The sequence below is a fragment of the Anolis sagrei genome, chromosome 3 (assembly GCF_037176765.1).
Source record: "Anolis sagrei isolate rAnoSag1 chromosome 3, rAnoSag1.mat, whole genome shotgun sequence".
In the NCBI taxonomy this organism is placed as follows: domain Eukaryota; kingdom Metazoa; phylum Chordata; class Lepidosauria; order Squamata; family Dactyloidae; genus Anolis; species Anolis sagrei.
In genome coordinates, this window is record NC_090023.1 from 213,251,033 (window position 1) to 213,266,248 (window position 15,216).

General features: G+C 41.2%; 1 protein-coding gene across 3 annotated transcripts in view; it reads left to right on the plus strand.

Moving 5' to 3' along the window:
* The first annotated feature begins 5,909 nt into the window (after positions 1 to 5,909).
* COL17A1 (collagen type XVII alpha 1 chain) overlaps positions 5,910 to 15,216 on the plus strand; it is an 82,379-nt gene continuing 73,072 nt past the window's right edge. For all 3 annotated transcript variants that reach the window (XM_060768342.2, XM_060768345.2, XM_060768344.2), the window contains exon 1: positions 5,910 to 6,050. The gene's annotated coding sequence lies outside the window, so the exon portion shown is untranslated. The remainder of the gene's footprint in view (positions 6,051 to 15,216) is intronic.

The following is a 15,216-nucleotide window of genomic DNA, read 5'->3' on the forward strand; positions in this document are numbered from 1 at the left end:
CCAGTTTGTTAATTATGTGAAGGAGAGAAATGATAGATAGATAGATAGATAGATAGATAGATAGATAGATAGATAAGGTATGTTAAGGTATAGAACTAAAGAATATTCCCAAGTCAAGTCAAACTCTTCACCCTCAGAGGAAACATTACTCCAACATTATTACCGAAAGGGTTACAAATCAGTTTTTGGTCAACTTTAGATTCGGTTTGGTGATTTGGGGTGCTGATTTAGGAAATTTCATTGGATAGACCACTTCAGCTCTAGTTTCTGGTACAGAACATATGCCATCCAGTAGTCACCATCTGCTCACCAACAGAAAACCATATTTAATAAGCCTTGCCACTATAAGAGGTTTTTGTGAGACCAGTTGCTCTTGCTGCAACGTTGTAGTAACGGTGAAGCCATATTTTAATTTTTGCCATATTTTAATTTTTGCGGACCACTGGTGGTCCAGACCACAGGTTGGGAACCACTGTTATAAAGCCATAATGAGGCAGATGATAAATTGTACTTCCTTTTTAAAAATGCCCCTAAAGAAGCAGTGGAGCAATATCAGCATATATGTATCATGTATCTTAGGTAGCCTAACTGTTTCTTCAGTAGTGATTTACATTTGAAAGGGAGTTAGATAAAAATGCATTAAGGGCTCGATCCAGCCCACGGGCTACTCATTCAGCATAACTCCATGTAAAATTATCTTGTCTTGGATTATTCCATGTGTTAATCAGATTTTAATCATGCTGAAACAAGACTGATAATTAGATGTGTTGCGGGCATTCCACAATCTGTTTGATGGTGTGCATAGTGGTTTTATAATCCTTCAGTGCTACGATTCAACTTGAACTACTATCCTATGGAATAGTAGGTTTTGTAGTGTGGTAAGGCAGTAGGAAGCTCTGGCTGATAACACCCCCCACCCCATAATTTTCAAATCCTAGGACTCCATAGGAAATAACCAAGGTAGTTAAAGTGGAAACAAAGCACTATAATTGTATAGTGTGCAAGATCGTTCTGTTTAATAGGAGAAATTGTGATGATGGTATGGCAGGAATCCCCCTCCTTCTCTGCCTCCCCTTGTCTTTGTGCACACTGGGAAATAACCTATCCCTGTTGCATTGCCTTAGCAAAAAAAGTATAGTGCTGAGCAAAGAATTAGGATTCAGTGTTTCCCCTGACTTATGATCAATTGAGCTAGTTCTCAATCAGAACCAGACATAACTGACCTGATCTTCTCCAGGTTACATGGCCTGGGGACAAGGATGGTAGCCCCTGTCCCCATTCAGCCCTGGCATTATGTGGGGTCTTGATCCACAACACAGCACCTACCTTTCCCCTTTGTTTCCCCTGACATCAGATGTGGCAATGGGGAATACTGGAAAGGAAGTGGGGAGAAGATGGGGGATTGTAGCTGATTCTGGTGAGAGAGGGGGGCATTTGGAGTGGCTTCTTAATGGCACCAAACTGTATTTGCTTCTGCAGAAACTGAAAGAGCCCCTTTACAGCAGCGGTTCCCAACCTTTTTTTGACCAGGGCCCACTTGACCAGGGTCCACTTTGACCATGGACTAATTGACCAGTACCCACTTCAACCGGGGCCCACTTGAACAGGGTCCACTTTGACCAGGGAGCACTCTCCAACATCAGTACCAAAAGGGACAATTCTTCTCTGAAGGGGTTCAGTTTGTTCATTGCCTCTCAGCTGAGAGATGAAGGACAGTGGGGCTTGGGGAGAGAAGGGGTGCTCTTTCTCCTTTGTGTCTCAGCTGGGGAGGAAAGCTGCTCCACCATCAGGCTGGGGCCAGCAAGTTTGCTGTGCTCAGCCTGATGGAGGGATAGGGGCCCTTTTGCCACATGATTGTAATGCACCATCGAATGTAATGCACATCTCAATTTTGACTAAACAATTAAGCCAAAAAAGATGCTCATTACATTCGAATATTTTATATTTCATATGTTACTGTTACTAATGTGTTTGACAAATAATTCATTGTTGCTACTTGTTAACAGTGTTTTAAATGATTCAGTGTGTTACTCATTGTGTTGTTCATTATGCATCCATTATTATTATTATTTTTTCATGACTACTAAGGGAAGGGCACAATTTTTCAAAGCAAATTCCTGTCAAAATGCCTCAAATAGTCCTCTAAAATAACATTGAAAAGAAAATAGATAATGTTGTTAATTGCATTGATATATGATAAATTATTGATTGGCTCTAGCTTTTGATTGATATTTCTGTAGTGAATCTTGGCTGGAAGAACTGAATGGTAAGATATCCTTTTGAATGTCCTGAGTCATCATTTTTCAATAGTGTGTTTTCCTGTCTCCTTTTAACAGTTTTTTTATTCCACTTGAGAGAAAAAAATCAGAAGCAAAGGTAGACGCAGATGATTCATGGAAATTCATAAATATTTAGTTGCCAAGATACAAACATGTATCCGGTTTCTTAATCTATTGATTTCACAAGGTGATAAAAATGTTGAAAAACCAACTTCTTCTCAATCAGTCTATTGATCCATCTTGCATAGCATTGCCTACACAAAGTGATTACTAAACCATAATGGGAAAGATTGATTGGTGGATAATTTCAAAAGGGAGAAGAATCACTTTCCAAATGTCTAACCTTGGCACAGAACAGTTCATTATCAGAGGAGCTACAACAATTTGTTATTAACTACAAACAAAGATGGGATTGCGCAACTGCAGTATAACAATGTTGTGTGATAAGCTCTCGAGTGGTGGTTGATCTTCTGGTTTCATTTTCTAGACTTACATGGGCTTGAACTTGAGAATGTCTGGGTGCATGTGGCGGAACATGTGCTCTGCCACTGAATCACAGCCCTTCCCTGAGTCTTTCTTGGTGATGTGACACATTTCTGCAAGTGATGACGGATGCTGGAGATGAATCATACAGCTAAAGTGTTATGAATATTTTATCCTTGGGATCAAGGGATGGTCTGACTTTAATTTTTCAAATTCTTCTCCCTTCGCAGGGAAAAAGTAAGATGGAAGTTGGGTTACTACCAGTACAGGACACTTATGCAGAAGAAGCAGTTTTATGGATTGTTCACACTTGTCTCACAGTATGGCACAACTCCTTATTCCCAATCTTCATTCCACTGTTCACATCCAAGTACCAAAATGTTTGGAATTAAAAGATATACACATTCTGTGTTCAATGTGTCCAAGCCCAAATGAAGAAGAATGCCCAACTTGTTCAGAGATAGAACAAAATATCCCACTATTTGAGAAAGGCAAGCATGCAGTGCCACTTTATTGACTCTCTCTGAAGAAGTCCTTTCATAGACGAAACTATTTTGTTCTGGTGGGCTCACCAAACAACCAAATGCCCAATTCTTTACCTCATGGGGTCCTGCTTTGTGGTAGAAGAAGCTGTTGTTCCATGCTTCCTCAAGAGTTATTTTGATAACCAACACATCAATATTTAGTATGGATCATCTATGAAGCCCCTTCCAACTCTATGATTCAGTGGTTCTGTCATTCTAAGAGACTGTGCAGTTGAGAATTTGCTTCCATTTTTCTATCTGGTATTTGCTACCCTCTCTCACACTCCCTTTCTTTATATTTGGCAAAACTACCTGACCGTTCACTGGCTGCAAAATACCATTTCACAAATCTATCATGTCTCCATTTATCAAAAAGATTAGACAGTTCATGGATGAGAAGTCTATCAACCTACTAATGGTAGTCATGATGTACCAAGTTCAGAGACATGTTTGTCACCAGATACTAGTTTTTATTTTTGTAAGCTTTTTTGTGTGTTCCACCTTCTTCTTACTTTCTGTTCTAGGTCACCCCAAAGCCTTCGTTAGATGCTGAACACTGATATGCATTACTGCTATAATTTCTATTTGTGGTTAATGAGACAGCAGATTGTGTACAGCAGAGAAGCATCCTAGTCCTCTCATTGATGGAGTTCAGCATCTCCTCAAAGCTAAATGTAGAGCTGATCCCCTAGCAACTAATAGTGTATCCAAACAGATCAAAAAGTCCCAGATTTTGTTCCTGTTTTGCCCAATTTTATTTTAGAGATCCATGTGTGTATTGCTTGTTTCAAATTATTTTCTGGATCAGAGACTTTTTATACCAGTTTCCCAGGTTGGATTATTTTAACCTATTATAGAAAATTGGAAAGAACAGGAACGAAATCTGAATCAAGAATCAACAAAACATTTCAATTGGTCTGGATCCAACCTAAGTCTATCCAGACTCCTCCTGGCTCACATTCCAATTTACCATGGCTAGCTACAGGTAGCCCCTGGTTTGGAGTGTACTTCTATCTCTAGGCTAAAGGAAGATTGTATAGAGCAGAAGGAAACACAAAACACCAGAATGTGCTTGCATGGCATCTATTTCTCCCCCCTCAGCAGTAATACCTGTAAACATGTTAGTGAGATAGTAGTAGTAGTAGTAGTAATAACAACAACAACAACAACAACAACAACACTTTATTTATAGACTTCCCTCTCTCCCTGAGGGGACTCAGGGCGGTTTACACACCAAAAAAGGCAAACATTCAATGCGCTACACAAATACAAACATCTCAAAAACAATAATAAATAATACAAAATAATAACCATAAACTTGTAACAAAGGATAAATTAACATCAAAATAGGAAACAGAGTACGAATAGTCAAATAAATATAATTATACTAATAACATAACTAACAATTAAGACATAAACCCCAACAGAATGATTAAAATCCATAAAAATGGCTATCATGGTTGTTCTTTCTCATGTACCATAGCAGCAACTGAATATAAATAAGTTAGCCAGCATTCTGATGGAATTAAAAGTGTCCTAGTCCTCCTCCTCCCCATATGCAAAAGTGCATTAATGCATTTTCAAGAGGGTTTTTTTTTTGGAGGAGAGGGGGATAGGAGGCCATTTTTGTTTCTTTAGGAAGGGGGTTCCAGAGGCAAGAAGCAATCAAGGAGGAGGCCCCCTCTCTCGTTTCCACAAACCATGCTTGTGACAGGGTGGGACCGAGAGCTGGGCCTCCTCCGTTGACCACAGTGCATGAGATAGCCTGTATAGGGAGATGCAATTAGACAAATAGCCTGGACCCGAACTGTTTAGGGCTTTATAGGTAATGACCAGCACTTTGTATTTAGCCTGGAAGTGGACCGGCAACCAGTGGAGCTGCCGCAGCGTGGGAGTCGTCCTCTCATGATACAGCACTCCAGTTAGCAATCTGACTGCTGATCTCTGCACCCATTGCAGCTTCTGAACTATCTTCAAATTCAACCCCACATAGAGAGCATTGCAGTAGTCCAAATGAGATGTGATTAAGACATAGACTACCATGGCTAAGTTGGGCGTCTCAAGGTATGGGCGCAGTTAGTGCACATTTTAACTGTGTGAAGGTGCTCCTGGCTACCACCGATATCTTGGGTTCCAGGTTCAATGGTGCATCCAGGATCATCCCCAGACTGTGGACCTGTGTCTTCAGGGGGTTAGAAAAGTTCACTCCCCAATTCGAGTCTCATCTGAGTCTTCATATCTTTTCACAGTCTCAACCGGTGAAGTTAATGTAATAAAATATCGAGAAATGTTACTGATGCAAATGAATTTATAGTATTGGATAGCTGTTGACATTTGCCTATAATAGCTCCAAAACCCACCTGCCTAGTGGCAAGGTCCAAGTTCAATACATGCTCCAAATGGATGATTATTTAAGCAAGTAGGCTGATGCTTTAGTTCTCAGCAGTTAAATTTGATTCCTGGAGGCAGATTTTTTAACACACAGTGTGTTGGATAATTGATAGGGTGGAGTAAGGCAGGAAACCATGACACACCTTTGTTAAGACTTGTTTAGAAGAAAGGATTTGGGAAAGAGAATCTACGTATTGGGGGTGGGAAGGTGGGCGGGTGAAAAGAATTAAATACTAGGCACATTCAGCAGTTTTTGAGGACCACTTAGAAACAACATCCCACTGCAGGAGTGGTGTCAAAAGGGTCTTGTGGAGCAACATCTGGAAGTTGGGTTAGAAGTGAACATTAAGGATTACCAGCAAAAGCACTTCAGGTATGTAATGCAAGAAAAAAAATGGTGAAAGTGGAACCAATTCCTTCAATGTTTCCATCGGAAATTTTGGAAGCAAACATAAATCTCAGGCAAATTAAGAGCACTGAAATGATTGTTTATTCTGTGTTTGAATGTCTTCTAGCAGCTGTTGATATAGAAAATGAATATTGAGTTTAGTTTGATTCTGCCAGACAAAGTTTACAGTGGATATTGAAGGGGGAAAAAAACAATTCACTGAAAAATGCAACAAAGCAATTTAGGCCCCATCTATATTGCCATATAATGTCATTTGAAAGTATATTATATGGTTAGCGTAGACGCATATAATGCAGTTCAGTGCAGTTAAACATAGTCTACACTGACCATATAATACATTGTAGATGAGGCCTTGCATACAGCCTCATTTTTAGATAGTTATTTAAGGGGAAAGTTCAGTAATTTTGGAAGGTGACATAAATGTGTACCAGGTATAGCTATTTTTTATCAGCAGAGAAAAATGTACTAGGAATTGCTCCATTTGTTTGTCTTTTTGTATATAACTTGGAAGATAACCTTGGACTATTAACTCTCAAAAAATAATAGTTATATTCCTAATAGAGTACATTTTCAATATCCTAATTTGACTTTGACTTAGTTGTGATGTTGGGCAAACATCCTCATTTTTTGTTATTTCCCTCTCTTTTCAAAACAGCAAAAATAAGATTTATGTTGCAATCTTAGACAAATTTACCTGGGTGTAATCCCCAGTGAACAAAATCGGACTTGTTTCTAATTACACATGTATAGAATTGTACTGTTATGTGTATTATTAAGTATTAAGGACTTTTTAAATACTAACACACAGCCAGGGGAAGGATTCTGATGATCTGTACCACAGGTACATTCACTTAACAATCCTCCCATAAGATACTGGGACAAGAACTGAATAATGTATTGTAGTTAACAAAGAGCCCTTTCAAACAGACCCTATCCCAGGATCTGATCCCAGGTTTTCTGCTTTAACCTGAATTATATGTGTTCCCACTGCCAGATAATCTGGGATAAACAGAAAACCTGGGATCAGATCCTGGGATATAGGACCTGTCTGGAAGGGCCCAAACTAAATATGTTCCTAGGCATGACTTCTTTAACAGAAAATTGGATACTAGAGGCAGGAATAATCTGGGAAGAATGGGGATAAGTTCCTACACCACAAAAAAATAAGAGCTGTCCAATATGTTTCAACAAAGTTTCTATTAAAAATTAATAAGACTGACATGTAAAACGAAACCATCAGGCAGATGAGCTTTGCGTAAATTAACAAAAACATAAGAATCTTCTAAAGATTACTTGAAAGTTTCTTCCAAATTACATCCAGGATTGGCCATTTCTTTCTCCAGCCTTCACTTTTGGCCAAATGTATAGCGCTATCCTTTGCTGAAATGCTAGAAATAGTTCTTTTCTCTGTCTTGCTGCTGTGACAGCTGCTGTTTAACTTGCCTGTTGTAGTCAGGCAACAGGGAAGAGCAGCAACAAGGGGGATTATCTAGAATAGACCCAATTCTTCCATGGCATATGCTACATTGCATTGTTTACTACACACAGGCTACTATAGCTCACCATCAAAGGTCTATGTTGCTTCACTATTTTCCGAATACCAATGTTGTTAAAAAAAATAGCTTCTTACTAAACTGAATGAGGATGGAAGGAGGGCTAGGGGGTATACAAAGACTTAATAAAGAGAAGCTTATTTGTTGAAGGCTTTCATGGTCAGAATCACTGGGTTGCTGTGATTTTTCTGAGCTGTATGGCCATGTTCCAGAAACATTCTCTCCTGATGTTTCACCCACATCTATGGCAGGCATCCTCAGAGGTTGTGAGGTCTGTTGGAAACTAGGCAAGTGAGGTTTAGTTCTTTTCCCCACCCTGGACATTCCACAGATAAATAAACCCCACTTGCCTAATTTCCAACAGACCCCCTCAACCTCTAAGGATGCTTGCCATAGATGTGGATGAAACATCAGGAGAGAATGCTTCTGCCAAATGGCCATACAGCCTGGAAAACTCACAGCAACCCAGAAGCTGATTTGTCAGAGGTTTTGTTAACTGATGTATGCCTGTACCGTATAACTTTTAAACTTAGTATATCAATGGTGATGTAAAGGGAACTGATTGTCTCTCTTCTTACGATAATTTTCTTTTGAAGCATCAAGGAGAGCATGACTGGACAGACACTATCAGGATAGTCTTATTTTTAAAAGCAGAGCAAAAACCCTTTCACGGAGGGGTTGTGGATGATTTCACTTTCAAGTACAAAGTTTGTCTGAGAACAGTTCTTAACAGAACAATGAAAATGGATGTGCCCTCAGGGTAGCTTAGCTTTTGGCTCCTGGTTTGTTGGTGCCTTTCTTCTACCGATGAGGCTACAAATGGCTCCTTGGAGCCTGCTGGGTGTGTCGCGCTGAACATATCCCTTGCCCTAAAGGCATTTGGTTCCTAGAGGCATGACACATCTTGCTTGCTCCTGGCCCCGACTTGTGGAGCATGCTTAAGAATATAAGTAAGAGACAGCGGTTACTGAGGAATCATCCTTTGTTCAGAAAGAGGAAAACAAGAATTTAGAAAAGTTACTTTTTTGGACTAAAATTCCAAAAATTTCTTATTTAGCACAATCTGGAATTGTGCTCTGACTGACTGAGCACACTGTTATATTCACGTCACTATTGTACTAACATTACACGGTATGTATGTATGGTAATGGAAAAATATGCCACAAGAATGAGTGTATGCTTTTCAAACTATTTAATTCTGAGGATCAATGACGATTCAGAAAGAAGACATTAGACACAGATATCCCAAACTCCAGTGTTCATGCTGGCAGAGGGATTTTGGGAGTTGCAGTCCAAAACCTAATTCCCCTCTAATCTATATTCTTCTGAACTCACCTGTGGTTTATTACAAGGTGTTTAACTTACGCAAGTGTTTAATGCTGAATTTTAAAAGCTTAACCAAATGATGGGTTTTACCTCTCCTGATTTGGTACTTTGAGCATATTGTCCAGAAGGCAAAAATAAAAAGGAGTGTCTATATGGGACTTACAATCAGTGGTATTAACATTCCTCCAGCAACAAGAGTATCCCTCTGGGCAGCTAAACCAGGGAATCCCAACTGGAAGCCCCGCCCCCCCAAGGGTCTATCTCTAGGGGCAAACCAAGAATGGGCAACTTAGAAGTCCTTGAACAGACTCAGAAGTGGAGTGGGCAGATCAAAAGACAACCTGGAAAAATGGCACTACTTAGAAGAATCCTCCACCTTGTGTGACTGTGGAGCAAAACAAACAACTTCACATCTGTATGCTTGTCCACAATGCCCTGCCTCATGCACAGAGAAAGAATTGTTTAAAGCTACAATGCAGTAGTTGTTGCCTGTTTTGGTCAAAAATTATAGAAGCCGCTTGTGCTCCTTCTATTTTTATCAGTTTTATCCTTTTTCATGCAATGCTTTTGACATGAAATAAATAAACAATCAGTGGTGATTTTGAGCAGCTTCACTAGCAGCTGTTGGATAGCAGGGTCTAGCACAGACAGAAGCACCCCACATACTTGAACTGCTCTGGGTTTGAACCAATTTAATGCTACGTCAGAGGTGCTTTGAATGCGATTTTCCAGCTTCTTGGTAGGGGGTTGGACTGGATGGCCCACGAGGTCTCTTCCAACTCTATGATTCTAAGGTGGATAAGCTCTAAAAATCAACCTCTCCCACACTAATTTGGAAGTTTATTTCTAGTTTAAAAGGTAGGATTTTTCCTTACCTCTTTATAATGGGCAGCCTGCAATAGTGTAATTGTGAGCAAATTGTAGCTCTTCAGATGTTGCTGGACTTCCATGCCCATGATTCCTCATCATTGACTCTGCTGGCTTAGGCTGAAAGGGGTTGCAGCTTAACAATGTCTGGAGAGCCAATTAGAGCTTCACTTCAGCCATATCACCCCGAGTCTGCTAACCCCACATTAAATACAGAGAAACATCGTGCATTGTTCCTGCACTCCTTTCTGTCCTGTAAAATTTGATTGATAGCAGTGCTTGCTTCTCTATTACATGGGCTATTAAATGTAACTGGGACCTGTAGGATTGTAATACGGTGAAGGAAGCTGACCCAAGTTCTTTTCTATCCTAAAATTAACAAGTATTTTAGTTGGATACTTTTATTCAGAATTGTAGAATGGGCAGTCTGCAGGCCACATGTGGCCCACTCAAGACATTAGAATACCGACATCCCTCAGTTATAAAATATTCCATATTTTCTGCCAAAAATGGCCCTTGTGCCCACTAACATTTATTTATTTATTTGTTTGTTTGTTTGTTTGCAGTATTTATATTCTGCCTTTCTCACCCTGAAGGGGACTCAGGGCGGATCACAGAACACATAAACAGCAAATATTCAGTGCCATTATACACCGACAGGACATACAACTGTACATAGAGAGAGGTATATATAGGCTTTTCCCCATCTTTGGCATCTTGGAGGCTGTGCTCGGTTCCAGTCACGGGCGTGTGTGTGGGGGGTGGGGGTGGGTATGCTGTCGCTCCATCATCCCTCCTTTCTGATCAAATCACCAGCATTTTCTGACATTTCCTTATAGGTGCCAAAATACCTCCTCGCTTTTTAAAATCAGTACCTATTTATCTACTCATAAATGCTGTTTTTGATCTGCTAGGTTGGCAGGAGCTGGGCTGAAGGCCAGGAGCTCACCCTGACCTGGGCTTCGAACTGCTAACCTTCCGATTAGCAATATTTACTGCAGCTGGCAGTTAACCTGTTGTGTTAAAGCCTGGCCATAACATTGTGGGGTGTGAATTCACAATGTCCCTCCTGTTGCAGTTAAACATCTAAGAGAGACCCCTTTTTAAGTAGGAAGTTAACTAGAATTTGGTTTTTGGGTGAAGGCTACAACTCTCAGAATTCACTGCCCCAATGGACTGAGGCGTCTGGGAATTGTTGTCAAATTGTAGCATATACTGGTTAAAGAAAAAGTCCCTGGACATCCAGGTTCAACGTCTGGTCCAATTTGGTGCATTGAGCCCTTAGTCACAATTTTGATACCATTGCCACTATTTCTACCTGCCTCTCTTTCTGCTTCACAGTCACAAGAAAGAAAGATACCAATTGAATGGCTCCTTTCTGATAAAGCATCTCCTTTATGCTGAGTCACACTAGTTCAGCACTGTCTGTGATCAGTAGTGGCATTTCTCTGTGGTTTCAAATAAGACTTTTTTTTTCTATCCTCCTCCATACTGGATGCTGAAATGCATGTGTTTAAAGCAAATGTGCTGTCACTGAGCTATACCACCACACTGCAAAATTGTTTCTGCGTAATCTACAAAATCTTGTATGCATGCAAGCAATCACTTGCTCTGTGTATGATTAGATCACATATTTATTAGTCATTATCTCTCTTTGAAGAACTCCTAAGATAAAAACTTAATTTCCCTCCCTCCTGGTAGACCATGTGCCTGTTGAGTGAGGTTCTAACATCTTGTTCACTTGAACATTATATTTTGTCCTCATTATCTCCTTCATAATAATAAGTGGAATTACTGAGACTGAACGTAATTCCTTCTAAGGCACTGACTTTAATTGCATTATAGACATCTGTGTAATATCTTAGTGCAGGTATGGGCAAACCCAGGTCCAGGGTCCTGATGCAACCCCTTGGGCTCTTTTCTCAGGCGCTCCTCTCACTCACCATCCTTTCCTTTCCTTCCTACTCTCTTTCCTTCCTCCTTGCCTCCATCCCCCCTTCCCTTCCTCGTTCTCCCTCCCTCCTTCCCTCCCTCCCACCCTTTCATCCTTCCTTCCTTCCCTCTTTCCACCCTCCTTCCCTCTCCCTCCCTCCTTCCTTTCCTTTCCTTTCCTTTCATCTTTCCTTCCTTCCCTTCCTCCTCTTTCCTCCCTCAATCCCTTCCTTCCCTCCCTCGCTCCATTCTGTTCCACCCTTTCATCCTTCCTTCCTTCTCTCTTTCCTTCCTTCCTTCTTCCCTTCCTTTCTTCCATCCTTCTCTTCCACCCTTTCATCCTTCCTTCCTTCTCTCTTTCCTTCCTTTCTTCTTCCCTTCCTTTCTTCCATCCTTCTCTTCCTTCCCTTCTCCCTTCCTTCTTTTTCCTTCCTCCTTCCCTTCCTCCCCTTCAATCCTTTCATATTTCCTTCCTTCCTTCTTTCCCTTTTCTTTTTCCTTCCATCTCTCTTTCCTTCCCTCCAATCCTTCCTTCCCTTCCTCTTTTTCCCTCCCTTATTCCTTCCCTTCCACCTATTTGTCTTTCCTTCTTTTCCTCTTTTCTTCTCTCCTTCACTCTCTCCATTTTCTCTTCTCTCCTTCCCTTTTGTCTTTCCTTCCTTCTCTTTCCTCCCTCCTTCTCTTCCACCTTTTCATCCTTCCTTCCTTCCCTCCCTCTTTCCTCCTTCCCTCTCTCCATTTTTCTCTTCCCCTCCTCCCCTTTTGTCTTTCCTTTCTTCTCTTTCCTCCCTCCCTTCCTTCCCTCCCTCTTTCTCCTTCCATCCTTCCCCTCCTCCCTTTTGTCCTTCCTTCCTTCCTTCTCTCTTTCATTCCTCATTACCTTTCTTCCTTCCATCACCTAGGTCGGTCAGTCCTCTTAGCAGGGAGTCCTGGCATGTGGCCACCAAGCTAGAAAGTTTGCCCATGCCTGCCTTAGTGGTTCTCAATTGTACAGAGTCTTATCACCATGGGTTTTCTGCCTTTTTAAAAAGTGAACATCTGGGTTCATCCTTTAAACATGTCCTGGAATGTTCTTTGTGTCTCTATGGCAGGAGATGGGGGAATGTTTTTATTCTCACAGCATGTAGGACCAATTTTATTTCCAAGGAACTTAGGGTCACTTCCAGAATTCTTCCCCTCCACATCTTATCCTCATAATAAAGTTATGAGGTTAAATTAGATGGTGGTGCTTGCCACAAGGGAACTTAATGTCTGGGTAGGGATTTGAATCATAGTAGGCCACTCTGTCTGCTCTCTATAACTTGGCAACTTTTGGGAGCCAATCTTGAGCAAAGAAAAGGACAGCCGTTACAAAGTCTAAGTTAAACAATAGCAGGTAAAACAGTGAGGCTGAGACACAACTGAGAGGCAAAATCTTTCCAATACTTGGCCCCATTGTTCTGTATTTGTTGTGGCATCTTCCAGGCATCTTCCTTCAATGCCTGTGCTTGTTTGAAGTGAACTCCTGTTATGACTCCACCTATGACTCAAGGTTTCAGAAGCTGTGGTTTTGCCAGTGTGCTTCAGGCATCCCTTATGTGGAGAAAAAAGGACCTAGCTGCAAGCTGTAAAAAGAATTAGGTGGCTTTAAATGCTTTGGGTGGGTTTACCTTCTCAGCCACTTCAACATATTCACATTTTCTGATACAGAAACAGCATCATCTATGTGAAGTCCTCAATCTTAGAAGAAATGTACACGAAAACAATCTCATACACATACAGCAAAGTATTTTGGCAGTAGACATAACTAGGCAGCTGCTGTAGGCATCTTTTCGCATGGGTTGCCAAACAGAAATTCCTTAGATCAAACTATCAATCTTTGGGCATGTGCCTATCTGTTTTCAAAGTCATCCCAACAGTAATGGGAGTCAAACCCATTTCCATATCTTAATTGAATGTATGTGGGTGGGGGAGTTGAATCACACCCATTGCCCATGCATGATTTGAAAATGTTTACGAATTCAGCAAAGCATAGTTAAGGCTCGTAGTACCCTATATCTGTGGCAACGGAAGAGAAAAATCATCCAAACACAACTTTCCATCTCTTGCAATCAAAATGCAATAACAAATTTAATACTTAGCCTTTTGCTGTCCTTTCATAGCACCTGAAATGTGCTGCCTTCTAGTAGGACTAGATCTGCATTAGAGGTTATGTGCACACAATGATGAGCATATTGAGTTGATGCCTTCCCTCCAAGAACTTGGCTCTTCCAGAGTTACTTAGAACAATCCTTATTCAATATATTGGTATATGCACAGGGTCAACAGATGCAAACTACATGTGTTGATATAGGAAGGGAAGACTCAGTGCTACAGCCTTCCCTTTCCTAAGTGTAAAGGTAAAGGTAAGGGTTTCCCTTACCTTTACCTCGTGATTGCATCCTCCTCTATGAACCAGTGCGAACACTAAGATCTACCGGGGAGGCCCTCCTCTCACTCCCACCACCATCATCAGTGTGGTTGGTGGGGATGAGGGAGAGGGCCTTCTCGGTTGTGGTGCCCGCCTCTGGAATGCCCTCCTAGGGAAATAAGACAGGCCCACTCCTCTCCTCTTTTTGTAAGAGCTTGAAGACTTGGTGGTTTCACCAGGTCTTCGAGAATGATTAGCATGAGCTCCAGCCCCCTAGCCACTAGTTAGAATCTGGCCCTTTACCCCTACCTATTACCCTAGTCAGTTCCTCAATTGGCTTAGGAAATGAACATCTACAGGTCCCATTGCTACTACTGTTGAGTCTGGTTACTGCACTTTACCCATTTCCTTGGCTCCCTATGGCTTACTTTGCACTACCTCTGGCCCGTCCATCCCAAACAGCCTAGGTCCTTTCTGAAAGCCCGGCCCTAATAGTTAATCCTGGCACAATGAATAAGGTTGATTGGTTTTATTGTACATGTGTTCTTTGACTATTTTATGCTTATGTATTGTTCTGTTTTGTTTTGTTCTATTCTGGGGTGTTTTGTTTTTTTTGCTTACTCTGTATAGTTTTGTGTTTGTGTATATAAATAAAGTATTGTTGTTATTATTATTATTATTATTATTATTATTATTTCCCTGAGATTAAGTCTTGTTGTGTCCTACTCTGGGGGGGGGGGGGTGCTCATCTCCAATTCTAAGCTGGAGAGCTGGCATCATCCGCAGATACCTCCAAGGTCATGTGACCAGCATGACTGCATGGAGCACCATTACCTCCCACCAAGGCAGTACCTATTGATCTACTCACATTTCCATGTTTTCAAGCTGCTAGGTTGGCAGAAGCTGTGGCTAATAGCAGTAGTTCACCTCGCTCCCCGGATTCGAACCGCCAACATTTCAGTCAGCAAGTTCAGCAGCTCAGTGGTTTAACCCGCTGTGCCATCAGGAGGCCTAAGTGTACACATTGTAAAAGTAGTTTTGCATGTCAACAAGCAGTGGGTGA